At 34.9% G+C, this 18,768-nt stretch overlaps 1 protein-coding gene across 3 annotated transcripts in view; it reads right to left on the bottom strand.

The window, feature by feature from the left end:
• SHOC2 (SHOC2 leucine rich repeat scaffold protein) overlaps positions 1-18,768 on the bottom strand; it is an 89,527-nt gene that overhangs the window by 69,426 nt on the left and 1,333 nt on the right. Inside the window, exon 1 of one of the 3 annotated variants that reach the window (XM_029932573.1) lies at positions 17,048-17,156. The exons of the other annotated variants lie outside the window; for them this stretch is intronic. The gene's annotated coding sequence lies outside the window, so the exon portion shown is untranslated. Of the gene's footprint in view, positions 1-17,047; positions 17,157-18,768 lie in introns of those variants that run through there. 3 annotated transcript variants of the gene reach the window in all.

Here is an 18,768-nt window from a genome sequence, read left to right as displayed (position 1 = left end):
TCTGTCCCCAATTCTCATGTTAAATGGATGTATCTCCTTACTAATTTCAATCTTAAAAGGAATGTGATTAAAAGTAATATACTGAAAAGAAAATGTAGTAAAAAAAGACCAAAAGATCTGGAGCTGTAAGGTTTGGGCTCCAAATCCCCTGATTAATTACAATGTGACTGAGCACAGCTGTGCTGAAAGGCCTGTTTTGTCCATCTGAAAAATGAGTTTAGAGGGGCTACATGATCTCACAGGCAGGTACCTTAAGGCTCTAAAACTCCTACTGCTAAGTCTTAGCAGGAAGTAGTTCCAAGGACCAATACTGGGTGTTCAACACATAGTAGGTACTCAAGAAGGACTTTCAGATTGGAAGACCAATTCTAACAAAATGTCCAGGTCAAAAACCAAACCTTTAGGATTACCTTAAAGTTAAAAAGTTCACTAGGTCCCCATGACTACAGGTAACAATTGTCACGCAAACAGATGTTTTGTAATACCCTAACAAGATATTTACCTGAAAATGTTCTGTAATAGTCTCAGTATTTCCCAACATGTATTTCTACAACATTTACTTCCATGGTCAAACAGGTTTACAGTTAGGATAAGATGTGTTTCAAACATATTTATACTGTTGTTTTTACAGCAGACATTATCCATTTTTATATAAAAATGTACTCTGTGATAGAGAATGTAATATACAAGATTTCCCAACACATTTGGATCAAAAAGCCTTTTCTAAGCAGTATCTATAACATCTCAGAGTTTCAAGTGCTCAAACTGCAAATATTTAGCATGGATCAGCATTAAAACACTGATAGATTTTACCAAATTTAAGATTTAAAAAACACCAGAGTAACTAGAATAACAAAGACTAAACCCTGAAATCTCCAATAATCTAAGCAGACATTAAAATTTTCTATAAGGTTATTAGAATGTATTTATATTTGAGGCTAAGTAATACATTCCATCATACAGAAGGAACAGAATGGAAAAAAATACCTCGTTTCTCCAAGCAGTTACCCTGCTCTTGCTAATGGATAAATGATAGGTAAAACAGAACAAGGTCAAATGAATACAAGATTATGTTCAAATCAGAGACTAAAAGAAAGCTTGCCCACCAGCTATTAAGATTTCTCAACCATATTTCTTTTAACAGAGCCATTGAGGAAAAGAAATTGACATTTCTCTTGAAAAATGCCAGGGAACGTCTGGGTAGCTCAGTCAGTTAAGTGTCGGACTCCTGATTTCAGTTCAGGTCATGATCTCACAGTTCATGAGTTCAAGCCCCACATAGGGCTCTGCACTGACAGTGTGGAGCCTGCTTAAATCTCTCTCTCCAACCCCCCCTCGCCCCTCCTTCTCTTTTAAAAATTAAAAAAAAATTTTTTTAGTGTTTGTTCATTTTTGAGATAGAGAGAGACAGAGCACGAGCAGGGGAGGGGCAGAGAGAGAGGAAGACATAGAATCCGAAGAAGGCTCTAGGCTCACCTGTCAGCACAGAGCCTGATGTGGGGATCGAACCCATGAACCATGAGATCATGAACTGAGACAAAATGGGACGCTTAACCAACTGAACCACTCAGGCACCCCAAAATTTTTTTGAAAAGAAAAACAAGATGTCATTCAGAATATTAGATTATTTCAGAGCTAAAATGTTTGGCCCCAAAAGACTTAATTAAAATAATTCTACTGGTAGTATCGAAAGCATAAAAGTTCAATTTCTAGAGGTGCTTGGCTGTCTCAGTTTATAGGGCATGAGACTCTTGATTCCAAGTCTGTGAGTTCAAGCCTCACATTGGGTGTGGAACCTTAAAAAAAAAAAAAAAAAAAAGTTCGGTTTTCAAACCCAACTGAAAATGGAAGCAAGCAACACCTAAAATTAAAGAACAATTGAGCACTCTAACTAGAGGCATTAGTCTCTAGTCTCATTCTTGATGCTATGTAGCATACAAAGCTTCATAAATACAAAATGATATAATCAACATCAAATGTTGATTTCGTTTAAAAATTTGATCTAAAAGAACCTCTGTAAATGAACTGTTTTTGGCCTTCAGAAAACTCCATTAGCATATATTTTATTCCTAATATTTGGTAAATGATCTTAATTCTGATAAAACTGGACCTACAGCCCTTGCAATTTCCAGTTTGAAAATGACAATGTAAAGATGGTATGGCCCCTTTCTCCTCTGAAAAATCTCAAAACAACTAGAAGTACGAAAAATAGAAACAAAATATACATCTCCATCCCTAACCACATATATATGAGAAAGGCTGCTATTTGCAGTGAAGGTAAAGAGGGATGCTGGAAAAAGTCAAGCAAAGGAGAGGTTTACAGCTTCACATCTCAAAACTATGACAACTCAGGGGCACCTGGGTGGCTCAGTCAGTTAAGCATCAACTTCAGCTCAGGTCATGATCTCACAGTTCGTGGGTTCAAGCCCGCACCTTGGGCTCTGGACCTTGCTTCGGATTCTGGGTCTCCCTCTCTCTCTGCTCCTCCCTCATTCATGCTCTGTCTCTCTCAAAAAATAAATAAAAGTTAAAAAAAAAAAAAAACTATCACAGCTCAGTTCTCTAAGGTACATGGCATAGCCAGAAAGGCAATCCAACAACCCCTTGTTTGGAACATCTGAAGATTTCAAAGACTTTATCTAGCATTACTGGACACACTGGAGAGTCAGAACTGAACAAGAAATCACATGGCTTAAAAGGGTACATCTTCTCCTCAGAAAAATTGAGATTTTAAAGAGAATTCTTCATGAGGCACAGGGCTGGCTCAGTCAGTAGGGCATGCAACTTTTCTTTTCTCTTCTTTTCTTTTTAAGAGCATGCAACTTTTAATCTTGAGGTCATGAGGTCAAGCCCCACACTGGGATTAGAGATTACTTAGAAATAAAAAGAGGGGCGCCTGGGTGGCTCAGTCGGTTAAGCTCCGCCTTCCGCTCAGGCCATGGGTCTCACGGTTTGAGCCCCGCGTCGGGCTCTGTGCTGACAGCTAGCTCAGAGCCTGGAGCCTGCTTCAGATTCTGTGCCTCTCTTTCTCTCTGACCCTCCCCTGCTCGCACTGTTTCTCTCTGTGTCTCAAAAATAAATAAGACATTTAAAAAAAAAATAAAAGTAAAACCATAAATAAACAAAATTCTTTGAGAACCTAGGCAAATTATTACTAACCAAAAACGGAGGGAAGGAGGGACTCAATGCTAAAAAGAGTAGAGCAATACCTATAAGAATGCCAAGGGTTTAAAAAAAAGTATGACTCAAGAACTTATATCCAGTCTAAGAATACAGTTCAGTATAAATCCAACAGTTAAACAGTACTGAATATGAAAGAACTCAAGAAATACTGTTCCTACTAACTGCTTTTGAAGAAAAATACTAGTTGACAAAGTTCAGATCCAAAGAATAATTATGAAAAAAGGGCAAAGTTTTGAGAATAAAGTTCATTTAATTATTGGCTTCAGACTGGAAAAAAAAGGTAAGAAAAATTTAAGGCTATAGAATATAATGTAAATGTTACATTTCCCAAGAAAGGAGAGGAAATGGACTTAGATATGCTTACACCTTTAAGTATACTTCAACTGTTCTACCTTGATTTCTTAAAAGATGAGGAAAATAAGCATGATGCTGTATTACAGATGAGCTAAACACATTCATTAAAAGAAAGTCTCAGGTTACATCATAAAACATAATTGTATGAATAAATAATCCACCCTCCCCCAATTTGAAAGGATGAAAACGAAATACAAGCAGACTCATTATGTTCCAAACAATACAGGGATTCTAAAGTATATAGGCACAAAGATATTCACTATAGCATCATTTGTAACAGCAACATCTATATGTTCATCAACAAGAGTCTCATTATGGTTAAATTATTGTTCATTAAATGAAATACTGTATATTTACTAAAAAGTATGCTGCACCAACTATGTACAAGTATGTTTCACTTGTTTCAAGTGAGACAGTAAATCACACTAGCTAATGCTGAAGGCTCTGCAGCCAGACTCCTGGGAGTTCCACAACTTCCAGCTCCACAACTTACTAGCATGTTAAAGCTTCTGTGCCTCAGTTTCCTTCTCTGTATGAAGGGGATAATAATACTACCTGGCTCTCAAGGCTGTGATGAAGATTAACAATGAATATCCAAACCCCTGTTAGAATAGAGCATACAACATACAAAACACTGTGGAAGTATTAGATTCATTTTAGTTAAGTGAGAACTCAGCTTGAAAACAGCATCATATATTACATTTATGAAAAAATATATATTTTACATAGTTATATAAATAAAATGTCTGTGGAAGTACACACAAAACTGGTAGGCAGTGGTTTCCCAGGAAAGGAAACTAGGCAGAAAAGGTTGCAGAGTGAGAGCAAGATTTGCTTTACACTTCTGTATCTTCTAGATTTTGTACCATAAGCATGTATTGATCAGATAAATATTATGACTTAAATTTAAAAACTTTAAAAAATTTAAGTTGACTAAACATAGTGCTACTTTTCTGGTTAGTTCTCGGACTACCATGCCTAAGGTATATTTACTCAGATCAGAGGTCACAAATCACACTCTCAGAGACAAAATGTATTTTCCCCCCCAAAGCATCTACAAGAGCTCAGATATTTAATGTTACCATATAAAATACAGAAGAGGGTGCCTGGGTGGCTTGGTGGGTTTAGCTTTGGACTCTTGATTTCAACTCAGGTCATGATCCCAGGCTCATGGGATTCAGCCCCACATCAGGCTCCGCACTGAGTTGTAGACCCTGCTTAAGATTCTCTCTCTCCAGATGCCCCCACTCCCTCTCCTGCTCATGCTCTCCCTCAAAAAAAAAAAAAAAAAGTTAAAATTAGGGATGCCTGGATGACTCAGTCAGTTAAGTGTCCAACTCTTGATTTCAGCTCATATCTCGAGGTCTGAGAGTTTGAATCTCGTATCACTCTCTCAAAAATAAACAAACATTAAAAAGATTTAAAAAATTAAAATAAAAAATACAAAAGAAATTTATTTTTGGAGACAATACTTTAAAAACATATGGAAGAAAATGTTCACAGTAATGTGCATATATAGATATACATATATATATGTATATATATATATATATATAGCAAAACACTGGAAATAACCTACACATGCATCAATAGTCTCAATAAATTATAGTGCCACACAATGGTATAGATTTGAAATGACAGCACACATATATAATAAAAATTTACATATAAAATTATATCTTTTTGCATTGAACAGTAAGTTATGGACTCTTTCCGTACAAGAATATTTCTTTTCATTGCTATGACTTGTGGTATAACTATACTATAATCATTCTCATATCAACGGACATTTAGGTTGTTTCTATTTGCCTTTTTTCAATTACTTTTTTTTTTTAATCAAAAAAATACATATGTAGGGGTGCCTGCATGGCTTGGTTCATTAAGCATTCAACTTTGGCTCAGGTCATGATCTCACAGTTTGTGAGTCAGAGCCCAGCACTGGGGCTTTCTGCTGTTAGCACAGAGCCTGCTTCGGATCCCGTCTCCCTCTCTCTCTGCCCTTCCCTGCTCGTGCTCTCTATCTCAAAGATGTAATAAACATGTGTGTGTGTGTGTGTGTGTGTGTGTGTGTGTGTGTGTGTGTGTGTGTGTGTGTGTTTGTATTTGGGTGGCAGTAAATAGTGCTTGTTGAGCATAAGTATTCACACACAGGACCTAACATTTCTGTAAGGCAGATTCCTGAAAGCCGAACTGTTTGGTCAAAACTAATACGCATTTTAAATATTTATAGGCAGTTCCAATTGGTCTCTTTCAAAGAGACTACATCAATTTATACTCTCCCAATCTTACCAATTATTAATCTTTTTAATTTCCATCAATCTGATATATGAAAAATGATATATTTTAATCTACATTTCCTTGATTTGTGAAGGCAAACAAACTTCCATTCTTCAACTACTTATGGTTTAATCAGACCATGGCTACATTACATTTAACACACTTTACAGTTTTAATTTGTTTTACTTGACAACATTTAATAATTGGGAGCATCATTACAATCCAGACCTCTACTTTTCATTAAAAAAAATTTAAAAATTTTGGCACCATTGGGTCAACATTCTTAATACAAAAATCAACTGGTTCTGAGCAGAAGCTATGCCCCCCAAGTACTCTGCAACCCAACCATCTCATACATTCTCCCCACTATGTTCACACACTTAACGTTACCTGCCTGGTTTCCTATAGGAATTTAAGTTTAGGAGGCAATCTCTATGGAGTTATTTGGTTATATACTAGTTATCAGGATTCTCTGTGTGAAGGATATTAATACCTTTTCTTACATATTTATGCCATAACTATTTCATCTCTGTGGATGGCCTTTAACTTAATCATAGTATTCATAAATATATATAAAATTTTAAAAGTCTATAACACCCATCAAATGACAGTATTTATTCTTGGGTTAGGATGGTTTTCACTTTTATCTCCGTATTACTGTTTAAATGCATAAAATAAAAATTGATTCCTTTTATAACTGGAGAAAGAAAAAAAGCTATTTTCTTTTTTTAATGTTTATTCATTTTGGAGAGAGAACGAGTGCAGTGGAGGGGGCAGAGAGATAAGACAGAGAATCCCAAACAGGCTCCACACTGTAAGCACAGAGTCCGATTCAGGGCTTGAACCCATGAACAGTGAGAACATGACCCAAGCCAAAGTCAAAAGCTTCCCTGACTGAGCCACCCAAGCGCCCCCCAAAAAAGCTATTTTCATTTTGAAACAGAAAAATTCTAACAGTGACGGTTTGGTTATGTTGACTTTAAACTGACAAAGGATAAAGCTAATTGAGAAAATATTTATTAAAAAAGACAATGTATAATACAAGAGAAGGTCACCATAATAATCAAAGCTCATAAATCTTTGTTCAAGATAGCTGACCTATGAAGAATACATCCAGCACTTCAGATTTGAATTATAATTACAATTTGTTTTTACAAAAGTTATTCAAAAGAGCACGTACTGATCTGATTCACACTGAAATTATAAACCAAAAGTTTTTGGATACCTGGTGCTTCAGAAAAAGTTTTTTTTCTCCAACTATAAATAATAAAACCATATTTTCATTCTTTTGTTTAATACATAATCAGTGTCAAGCACGGTGCAAGATGCTAAATATGCAACAATAAGGCATGGTATTTGCCTGTAAGCTTACAAACAAGTGGAAAAGGCAAGAACATAGTGTGGTTAAGAGGCGATGAAGCACAAAAGCACTTAAAAACCAGTGTTGGAAGTTGGAGAAATAAGGAAAAGCTTTTTTTTTTTTAATTAATTTTGAGAGAGAGCACAAACGAAGGGGCAGAGAGAGAAGGAGAGAGATAATCCCAAACAGATTCCATCCTGTCAGCACAGAGTCAATCAATGCAAGGGGCTCAAACTCACAAACCATAAGATCATGAAGTTAGCCAAAACCAAGTACGTGTCCAACTGAGCCACCCAGTTGCCCATAAGGAAAGGCGTCTTAAAGAGAAAATGTCTAAGGAAAAATCAACTAAAAAGGGTGGAAGTGGACCAGGAATCTTGCAGTCACCCTGCCTCCTCTCACGGTCCAACTCTCACATCCTTACATCACCAACTCCTATCTATCCATTCTAAAATGTCTGACTCTTCAACTTCTCTTCATTCTCACTGCCACCTCTCTGCTCCAAAGTATACTAAATCCTCTCTTCCAACATGTTGGTAACTGGTCTCACCACATCCAACCACCATCTTGCTCCTAACCTAATCACTACACTGTAGTGATCTTTCAAAAACTCAAATCAAATCAGGTTGCTGTCCAACTTAAAACACTTGGGGGATAGTGGATGACCCCCACAAACCTAATCTTCAGGAAAAAATCTAAAATTCTTACCAAGCCTTTCAAGACCTGGCCCCTGCTACAACTCCAGTATTTTTCCACATTGCATTCAGGTCACATGAACTTCTATCAGGTCCTGCTATCTCCTGTCCCCAGGACTTGTACATAAGCTATTTCCTCCTGTCAGAAACACAGGTTTACAGTTCACTCAGCTAACTCTCCTGTATTCTACAGATTTCATTCAGCTTAGAGGTCTGGGAAGATTTTGTGATCACTCAAAAGCCTTTCTGAATAGACCACCCTCCATGCTCCCACTTAAAACTTCCCCATCACAACATTCATCACACTTTATAAGTGCCAGGTTGTCTTGACTCCCTCATTTCAAGTAATGAGAAAATAGGGACACCTTTGCCTTTTTCACCGCCGTATCCTAGCACAGTACTTAGAAACCATGCCTACCATATATAGCAGTTCTATTTACTGAAATAATTATAAATATTTGTTAACTTAGCTTTATCTCCCCTACTAGACAGTAGGCACCTTACATGAAGAGGCAATTTTTACTCTACAAAGCAATAGCCTCAAGGATATTATGAACTTTTTATTAAATACACAATAAGTGCTCAGTGAACACTTGCTGAATAAAGACAGTCAACAAATAAGGACAAAATCTTTGTCCCATGCATAGTTTCCCTACACTTTACTTCAAATTAATTTTAAGTCACTCAGATTTTGATATGAATACCTAAAAATTACAAGATTTCAATTGTATTTTCCTTTGTTTATGAAAATCTGAAATGTTCTTTCAAGTAGTTTAAAGGACAAGAATAAACTATTTCCCCCTCCAAATCACATAAACCTATATTTTTTTGCAGTTCAAAAGTGTATAAAAAAGGAATCTTGAAAACTGGAAGACCAAAGACTGAAAAAGCACCCCAAATCAACATGTTCAAAGGAATGTTATTGTTCAGACAGAAATGGAAAAAATACATTAAGTACATGAATGAACTAGAGGTAAAAGTAGTTTTCGTGGAGGCTAAAGAAATAATGGTCTGTGAAAAAATACAACGCTCTAGACTGGCCCATGCTAATTAAAATTATGTCAAGAGTACAGAACTTCTAGCACCTTCAAATTTATTCATTCAACTTTTTTCCCTTTGGTGAGAAGGCATGATGAAACTGTTTGGACTGGCAGGGAGAGACAGGACTCATTTATGTAAATACATGAGAATTTTTAAGAAAATCTGCATTTCTTCTTACGGAAAAGCCTATGATTATGAAATTCAGATTCTGTGCAAAGTTTTGAGCAAAGAACTGAAAACTCCTGTGAACCCAACATAACTGGAATCACGGCTCTCGGGGACACTTCAGTTCACCATACAGAAAAACTGCAGGATCCTCCAACAAAGCCTCAAAATAAAAGGCAGGGGTGGGGCACGAGGGATTTAAATGTCTCAATGGAACGAAGATATAATAGTAAACATCAAATACCTTGACCAAACATTCTCTGAAAAGCTCTTATGCCACCCAAACAACTCTTCCAAAAAGACTGGCCTGTAAATGTTTGCTTAAACTGCCAAGGAACTCAAAACATGTCACACAAAACCTAAGTATTCCCAAAATATATGTTACTTTTCATTTACCATGTACAGACAATAAAGAAAAAAGATGACCCAGTTATAAGTGTAAGCAAAAAAGAGAAAATGTAATTGCTTAGTTTATATGCACTACGATGAATACTGTATTCAATAAAGTATTTTCAACTTAAAACACAAATGATTTTCAGCACTATTATATAGTTAAGTACATCTAACTATATAAGATAGTTAACTGTAATACAGTTTAGTTTACACACAAACTTCATGTTTATATGTATAAACCCACACATTCCTTCACTAAGTCTTATCTGATTATAAATCCTATTACTCATTCTATAAATTATTCACCAGAAATGGTCAGAAAATGTGTAAACAAATATAAATGTAATATTATACATAGCAAGATTAGAGGCTATGTGGTCTTGAGGCAGGTATCTTACATTTAAGAATCAGTTATTTGTCAAGATGTCATTATTAAAAAGCAAATAGGGGCGCCTGGCTGGCTCACTCAGCAGAGCATTTGACTCTGTCTCAGGGTCAGTAACTTCAAGACCCACACTGGGTGTGGAACCTACTTTGAAAATACACATATTATAGGGGCGCCTAGGTGACTCAGTCATTTAAGCGTCCAACTTCTGCTTGGTTCATGATATTGTATTCTGTGTGTGAGTTTGGGCCCACATCGAGCTCTGTCAGACCAGAGCCCACTCTGTCTACCTCTCCCCTCTCTCATGTGCTCTCTCTCAAAACATAAACATTTAAAGAATAAACAAATAATATTATAAAGCGAGCAGCCTTTCTCACATTTATATAGTCCATTTCTGAGACTATTTAGATGAAGACCAGATGCACAACTAATTCTTTTATTTACCTACCTATCCTGATATTTAAAGTAAGATTCACAGAATGCATTTTGGGCTTTAAAAATATAATCTCATTATCTCTGTATTATATTTGTTAAATATTCCAAAGCAAGAAGATTTCTCAAACAAGAACAAAAGAAATATACTGAGCAGCCAGGCCCAGCTTAACTTAAGGTTAATAAGGAATTTCTCCCATCAGAAGCTACCCAAAATATTCAAAGGCAGCCCTTGCTTACATTTTTCAATACACGTAAAAGGACATTATTTTTGTGGGTTAACACATTAAACCCAACCAATTCCCGGCTAGTATGTACGTATCTACCATCTTGTGACTATAATCCCAAAATGATTCTCATGTAGTTTACAGAAGTTCGACATTAAAATCTTACACCACAAAGATGTAAATCATTTAGTAATCTGGAGGTAGCAAGTGATAGGATATTTAAATCATGCCAGAAAGAAAAAATGTTATTTGACAATACTTAATTTTAATTACTCTCGGAAGCAATGCAAATATTATCAAATTGTTAGTTATAACTGGACAATGGTATGGTCACAGGAAAGAGAGGAGCTAAATAACAAATTGTCTTTATTTTTAGCACATGAATCTACCTACCATTTGTGGATTATCAATTTTCAAAGAATCTGAACATAATAAATATAGCAAAACTTTAATTTTATTAATTTCAACTTTCTTTGATCAAACAGAAATCTTCAAAACCTTGCCAAAGGATCATTATTATTTTACCAATTATACATACACACATGCGAGAATGTCAGATAAGAGTTCCAGTAGAGAGAAGCCAGAATAAGTTATTATATTTTCATATACAATTAATTATGCATTAAGGCATTACTCACAGAGCTAACTCTACAAGAATTACATTGGTGACTTTTAAAGCAAACTTATTCTTTCCTTTTCTGTATCATAAAAATCTTTAAAACTGAAACTTTTTAACTCTAACGTGCATCTGCATATTACAATTCCTGCAGATCAACTCAGTCCCTTAAATTAACAAAATAAGATGGCAAAGGAATGTTTTGCCAAATGCCTTTACAACCAAACTTTCCTGAACAATGAATAAGAACTAGTAGATTTCATTCTTTACAGTTAGGTACTAATCAGTTTCAGTATCTGGCTCCCATAGTCTGACATAATGCTGCAATGTTTCAGTTGCACAACATTCTGGGGGAAATGTTTAGAATTATCTCCACTGAAATTTTTAAGTCCTGTACACAAGCAGCACGGAAATGTTTAAATTAAAGCTATCAAACTTAAATAAAAATTTTAATTGAACTTTTAAATTTTGTTTTTAAGTCAGTGACTCCATTTCTTAAAAAGTCATTTTTCTCAAGCCCCAAAACATTTCTTGCTTTTCCTGCCTTATTTGCAGCGTAGAACATCACCACCTGATGTATGTCATTCACTCACTAATCATCACTATATTTGATCATCGTTGACTCCTTAGTACTCAACAAAAAGCCTGACTGACAGCCTTACATGTTTTGGAAACTTCAATACAATTTGTTCTTGTCCCAAATACTCATGTTCTGTGTGTACTACTACAAGCCATTATATAACAGGGGGTGGAGAAAATTAAAAAATACTGCGGCACTACAGCCATTTAGCTTGCTGAGTTCTCACAGTTGCTTAGTGGGTGTTCTGAAACTAGGCCATATTTCTAGTATTAAGAATTTCAAATCACTACTTCCAAAGTACTGAAATAAATGTCTTCAAGATTAAATCATAAACCTTACTATTTTCAGCTGCCTAGTATATAAGTATCCTGTTTCTATGAGTTTAAAATGGTAATTAACACATGGTAGATAAACCAACATTTGTTTTAGTAACAAGAAATAACTAGCTTTTCTACCTATCCTTATAAAGTCCTAGAATGCAACAGATTACAACATTAAGATAAAGTGCAGTATATCTGAACAAAAACTAAAGCTCTTAGGTGAAATTTTGAATTCTTTATCCCTGAAGATATATAAAATAAAGTTGAATTCAATACAATCTATTTCAGGTCACCTAATCTGTTAGATTGCACATACTTTTAGCAAAGGAGTAATTATAACCCCAACCTAATTTTTCCAGTCCAGGTTACCAAGAAACACAATACATAGATAGATAGGTAGGTAGGTTGATAGATACAGCTTACTCTCTTTAACAAAATAAAGTTGCAAAAATACTTATGTCATTTTGTCACATCATTGCAACAGGTTAAGTTTTTATTCAAAACTAATGAAGAAAAACATGTTACCCAATTTTACATATTTCATAGCTTAGCAAAGAAACATGGTCGGTATAAAATCTACTTCTACAAATTGGAAGGTAATAATATTATACTGCAGTGATTCAGTACTTTCAGATAATTATTTGCTTCAACTTATTACTCAGTACTTACGGTGCCTACTATGTTTTCCCTCATTAAGCAACTCTTTCCAACAAAAGCTTGACACTGAAAATCTTAATTACGTCATTTTAGATTTAAAAAAAACTTTTCTACAAATACAACACATGGTCCTGTGTCATTTTCTTTAACTTATTTGTTTTGAGAGAGAGAGACAGCACATGCAAGGGAGGAACAGAAAAAGAGGGAGAGAGAATGGCTCCACACTGTCAGTGTAGAGCCCAACATGGGGCTCAAACCCACAAACCATGAGATCAAGAGTCAGATGCTTAACTGACTGACCCACCCAGGCACCTCTGTCCTGTGTAATCTTTAACAAAATTTACTAACAGCAATTAATCTCTTCGTCTGTCAGTATTAATGCTATACTGTTCCACATACAAATCAAATGGGGTCTTAAAAGATTCTAAATTAAGTGTATCACAACACTAAGTTGCCTTCAACCATTATTTAAAAAAATGCCTTGTATCTGATTTTTAAATGTTTTCCCTTCTGCTCTTATTTTCAACTCTTACCGCCTCTAGGAGATGTCCCAGTCCTACTTACATTCGGTTACTAAACTTTCTTAACTGTACACTGAGTAAAAAAGCCTTCAATTAAGGCCTGAGGAAATCTAAGAGAAGAAAATATGTTAAAGAACAGAAGACCAGGACATTCTTTGTCCTTTTAGTGGTCTGTTTTGGAGCTCAAGACTGTTAATCTCAGCAATTTTTTTTATTAGGAGCCTACAAAGTTATACACTGTACATATACTGGAGAAATGGCAGTAAAGAAGACAGACATACTTGATGCTATCAAGAAACTTACAGTCTGCAAAAAAGGCATTAAACACATCATTACAAAAATGTTAAAAGAAAAAAAGAAGTGCAGGTGCTAAGGGGTGCTAAGGGACCTTAGAACAGGAGAATCAATCTTAGGATCAAAGAAGGCATACCAAAGGACGTGATATTGAGGCCGGAAGGGGTATTAGGTCAGCCAGGCAAAGAATGTATGCGGTTGTATCCAAGGAGATCATAACAAAGTTATAGCTTCTTAATAAATATCCTTAAGATAAATAAGGTGATATGAAATTTACAATGCAATTGCTAAAATGTGAAAATTTTAAAAAGGAATTTCTCAAGTTTGAATGATGAAAATAACTGGAGGGGGGCCTGGGTGGTTCAGTCGGTTAAGCATCTGACTTCGGCTCAGGTCATGATCTTGCAGCTCTTGAGTTCGACCTCCAGATCAGGCTCTGCACTGACAGCACAGAGCCTGCTTCAGATTCTTTATCTCCTTTTCTCTCTGCTCCCCTCTCCCATGTGCCTGTGTGCTCTCACATGTGCGCTCTCTTTCTTCTCTCTCTCAAAAACAATAAACCAAACGAAACATAAAAAACACAACTGGAAGGATCAAAAGCAACTACAAAAAGCAACATGAGAATGTTTTAAAGTGAGAAATTACAGCACTCTAGAGAGAAAAGAGTTGGAATAGCAAAAATAAAAAAAATTTTTTAAAGCTCTCAAAGGAATGTTAAATCATACTATATGAAAAATTATTAATATTCAAGTTCAGATAATTTTAAATTCAAATAAGTCATACAAAGACTTCTACTAGGACATAAATGCTGATTATACAGTCTGACTTAAAGGAAAGAGTGGCACTTTGAAATAAGTATGGAAAAAAATGGCTTTTAATGTTCTCAGAAGAGTGAATTTTAATTTTTATGTTTGTTTATTTATTTTTTATAATCTCTATACCCAATGTGGAGCTTGAACTCACAACCCTGAGACCAAGAATCATGCGCTCTCCCAACTGCACCAGTCAGGCACCCCAGAAGAGTAACTATAAACATACAGTAAAAACTTACCATGAGTTCTAAGGAGGCTCACAAATATTACTCTTAACATGATGCATTAATGCTGAGAAAACAATGTTTAAATGTGATTCTGAAACATAACTATCCAAGTTCTAAACCTGGGGGGTTATTTCACATATGTTCTTCCTATATTGAATTAAAACAATGAAAAATACTTAGCTAAAAGTTTTAAATAATTTGAAGCAGATCTCAGATCCACAGTCCAAGGCCCAAATTAAATTAGGCACACAAGAAATAACAATCTCTAAAAGTACAGGCTTTAATGAATACCTACTCAATATCCTAAAATACTAGATCTTACATAGAATCCAAATTAGTATTCACCTGCAAGTCTCCAAATGGACCTTAACATGTTTAACTTGTATGCTTTTTCTAACCACTATCTATCCCACTTATCCCTCAAGAGTTAACTTCAAGTCCTTCTTTCAGCAGGCATTGCTGGTTACACATGCAATCGATGCCTTAACTCAGCTCAGTTCTCCAGCATATACTTTGATCAAAGCACTTGTCACATTGTAAAACAATTAACTATTGACTTGTACTGTTCATACAACAAACTGTGAACTTACTGAAAGCAGAAAACCTAGTACATTTAGCTATGTATCCTTAGAGTCTGGGACATACATGGCACTCAGTAGAAGGTCTAGGACATTACGAATATGATAGTATAGTAAGAAATATTTATAGAACAAAAATTTAAAGTTAACTTAAAGACTCTTTACAAAACTGTCAAAGTCCCTGAAAGCAGGAAGGAGTGTTATACAACACAAAACTGGAAACTGACAAAGTGCAAATTTAACTGATAATATCTAGAATTTGACGTTAATTTCATGAGTATCAGAATAAGTAATTTCCACTTTACCTCCAAAACATTTGAAACTCCCCCCAAAAGACTTATCTTTGTAAATTATGAAATTACTTAATTAAAGTTATAGGATTTACAAATACTATTTGAGGGCAAATAAAGTGCTTAAACTGTGAGTGCTCACAGTGCTATAAACATTAGAAGACAGGCCAAAATACTTTGTAGAAGTCCTTCAGGTTCATTTCACATAGGGACCAATTATACTCATGTTTAAGGTCTCCTTTAAGGTTTTAACTTCAAGCAGTACGTTCATTCTTTCTGATAAAAGAACTCTTACAGCATCCACTACTTTTTGCAATCAGTTCTGATCTTTAAAGAGGAATGAGATTTATCGTGTGAGATCTATTTAGTTCTTTTAAATCTTGATGACAGAAACTTCATACTTTCTCAGAAAGCACATATGTTACCAACATTTCAAAAGCTAAAGAGCTCTTTGTAATTAGAATATTCTTTTCATGTGTTAGAACTTTGATTTGCAGAATTAAAGATCCTGTGCTAAAAAGTTGGGAACCAGGGGAAAATACCAAAGAATGAAAAATAATGTGTTTGTCTCTTCAAAAATAATGCAACTATATGTATTTTATAACATAAATCAGTTTTTCCAACATATGTGTGTTCCTTTCAACCTGCGCTGACTGCAATTACATTTCAGAACACTCTACATAAAGTTAAGCATTACATAGGTCACCTTGTGACTTAGAAATTTTTCAGATTTTAAAAGTCCACATAAACAGAGAGCTACAAAAATACAAAGTTTTAACTATTATATTATCAGAGAAAAAATATTCAAAAAGATATATATGGCCTAACTTTGATGTGGTATAACAAGTAGACAAAACAAATTTCAGAACACAAGAATAGCAATTTTTTAGTAATTTAGTCTATGAAAGATTTAGCCTTAAATTATAATATGCCAATGCATAATATATAATGCATGAAGTATAAGTCTAACAATAAGGAAAAATAGCAACCAATTTAATATTTGTAGTACTAATTTCTCAAGTACCACGTGAACATACTTAAATGTATCCCTCTGCTGCTAAATTACAGCTAATTTCTATCTAATTTATCTACAGCAAAATATTTATCAATTCCCTATTAGTCTTATTAGAAAATGTCAAAATGTTTATTCTATATCTAAATTTCCTCTCCTGATATTTTATAAACTAATCCAAGAACACTTCCACCAGGGCCAAAATACAAACCTCAAAACTCACTGAAGGATCTGTGGGTCAACCTGTTTGGCGGTTTTGCTGTTTTTTTTCTTGTGGCAGGGGAGATGACTGATCTTGTTTTGATTTTTGGTTATAAGCATAGATTTTATATTTTCAAACATGAATGATACATAAATGATACATGAATAACACAGTAAACTGAATTTTAAAAATATATTCTTTCAACCTCTAAAAAAAGATTCATCCTTTTATCTGCAAATACAGGTTCAGGTATATTTTTTCATCAAAAACACAACAGTTTATTTTTATATTTAAGTATCTTACTAGAAAAAAAATCTATAAATTAAAATGTTTAAAGAACACAAGTTACACCACAAATACTGATAATCCAGCATATTTTCAAAACAAATGATTAAATAGGTAACAAAGAAATTCAATTTTATTTACCTTTCCTCCACATGCGGAAGGCAAGTCAAAAAATAAACCAGGAGAGGGGAGCCTGGCTGGCTCTCCTGATCGGGGGTTTGTGAGTTCAAGTCCCACGCTGGGTGTAGCGATTACTTTAAAAAAAAAAAAAAAAAACCTAAAGAAAAATATGTATGTAGTATATATCAGAAGCTATTCAGAAGGCATCTTTGGGAGTATTCCACATAGAATTCCAGTTAATGTTTCTCTGAACATGGGGCAAGCCCTGTCCCAAGTCACTGAAGAAACAGTAACATTTACAAGGCATTATTCCAGCAAATATAAAACAAGAATTTATAATTTCTGTGTTCCTTTTGAAAAGTGAAAAGTTCCAAATTTCTGACATAAAGTTCACAAATTGTTGTAGGAGTCTGGCTACAATTATCACAACACAGCTTTAATCAACTTTCTGAATATGGTAGTTGAAAAACTTTTTAAAAACCCAGCTGCAAGCTATTAATATTAGTATCACTCTTTAAGCCACAATAATTTAAAACAAGAGAAAAACACCTGAAAACTATATTAACAATGAGAGATCAGTAAACGAACGCTGACCTGAGTTAAATGTAGTTTGCTTCTTCAAAAACTAAATAAACACAAGATTACAGTAGTAATCTTAGAAATAAGCCAGATCCATCCCTCAAAACTAGCATTTCAAAAATATAGTTTTATGTTAGCTTTATATATTTAAACCATTTGAAAGTTACAAATCTTAAAGTCTTTATTTACTTGCCTGAGATCTATTTTTCAAATGTATATTCAAAATTAAGTAACAGTTTCATAGTGTACCTTATGTCCAAATAAATACTTAAAAGATTTACCCTATTCAGTCAAAACTCCATAGGAAGGGAAGGGTCATGTACATATATTATTCCTAAAAATTCTTGTCACTGTCACATAGAAAAACATCAACACTTGATAAATTCAAACTATAAATGTAAGCTTACTTAATGTGACAAACTGTGCCCATAAGCTAAGTTTCTTCAAATACATGTTAACAGTTTCAAAGGCTTTGGCATGGAAGGATGAGGGTACAAATTAGTACACTAATAAACTGAGGTCTTTAAAATCAGACAATTTTTTGGTGTTAATGCTACATTCAAATACAAAAATGCTTGGTGACGCAAGTATGCTCTAGAATTCTGACAAACAAAATTTTAGATCCAGGAATCCCTCTGAGTAGATACTACTAGAAGCTGACATTTATGAAGTGTACAAAACTGCACAAGTGAAAGCTTAGAGATAAGACTGTTGGTAGTTATCACGATGGAAGCGAATACTACACAGTACGCATCTGCAACCCAGTTTTGCTTCAGCATCCCCTGAGACTCAAAAAACACTTCTTTGGGTAGGTTGCAAAACATTGCTTCCTCTTTTATTCTCATCACCCCCATTATGATACAAAGCAACAGACAAAAATCAAATCACGAACTGTAAGGACTGAAAGCTTCAAAACTCACACAAAGCATCTTTCCAACTCCCGAACCAGTATGCATTCCACCTGTTTGTAAATCCATACTAACACTATAACACAAAACCTCCGTTGATTTAAAGATGGGGGAGGGGGCAATTAAGGGTTTGAAGTCATTCTTCTACCTAGGCATGGGGCGGGGGAGGGGGAAGGTACAAAACAATGGATACTGAGGGGCTGGGGAAAAATCTTTTGGCCCAGAAGCCTCCGGCATTAATGGCTGGGGCCGGGG

The sequence above is a fragment of the Suricata suricatta genome, chromosome 2 (genome assembly GCF_006229205.1).
Source record: "Suricata suricatta isolate VVHF042 chromosome 2, meerkat_22Aug2017_6uvM2_HiC, whole genome shotgun sequence".
NCBI lineage: Eukaryota > Metazoa > Chordata > Mammalia > Carnivora > Herpestidae > Suricata > Suricata suricatta.
Note: the sequence above shows the minus strand (reverse complement) of the source record. Positions and strands in the feature narration are given on the sequence as shown.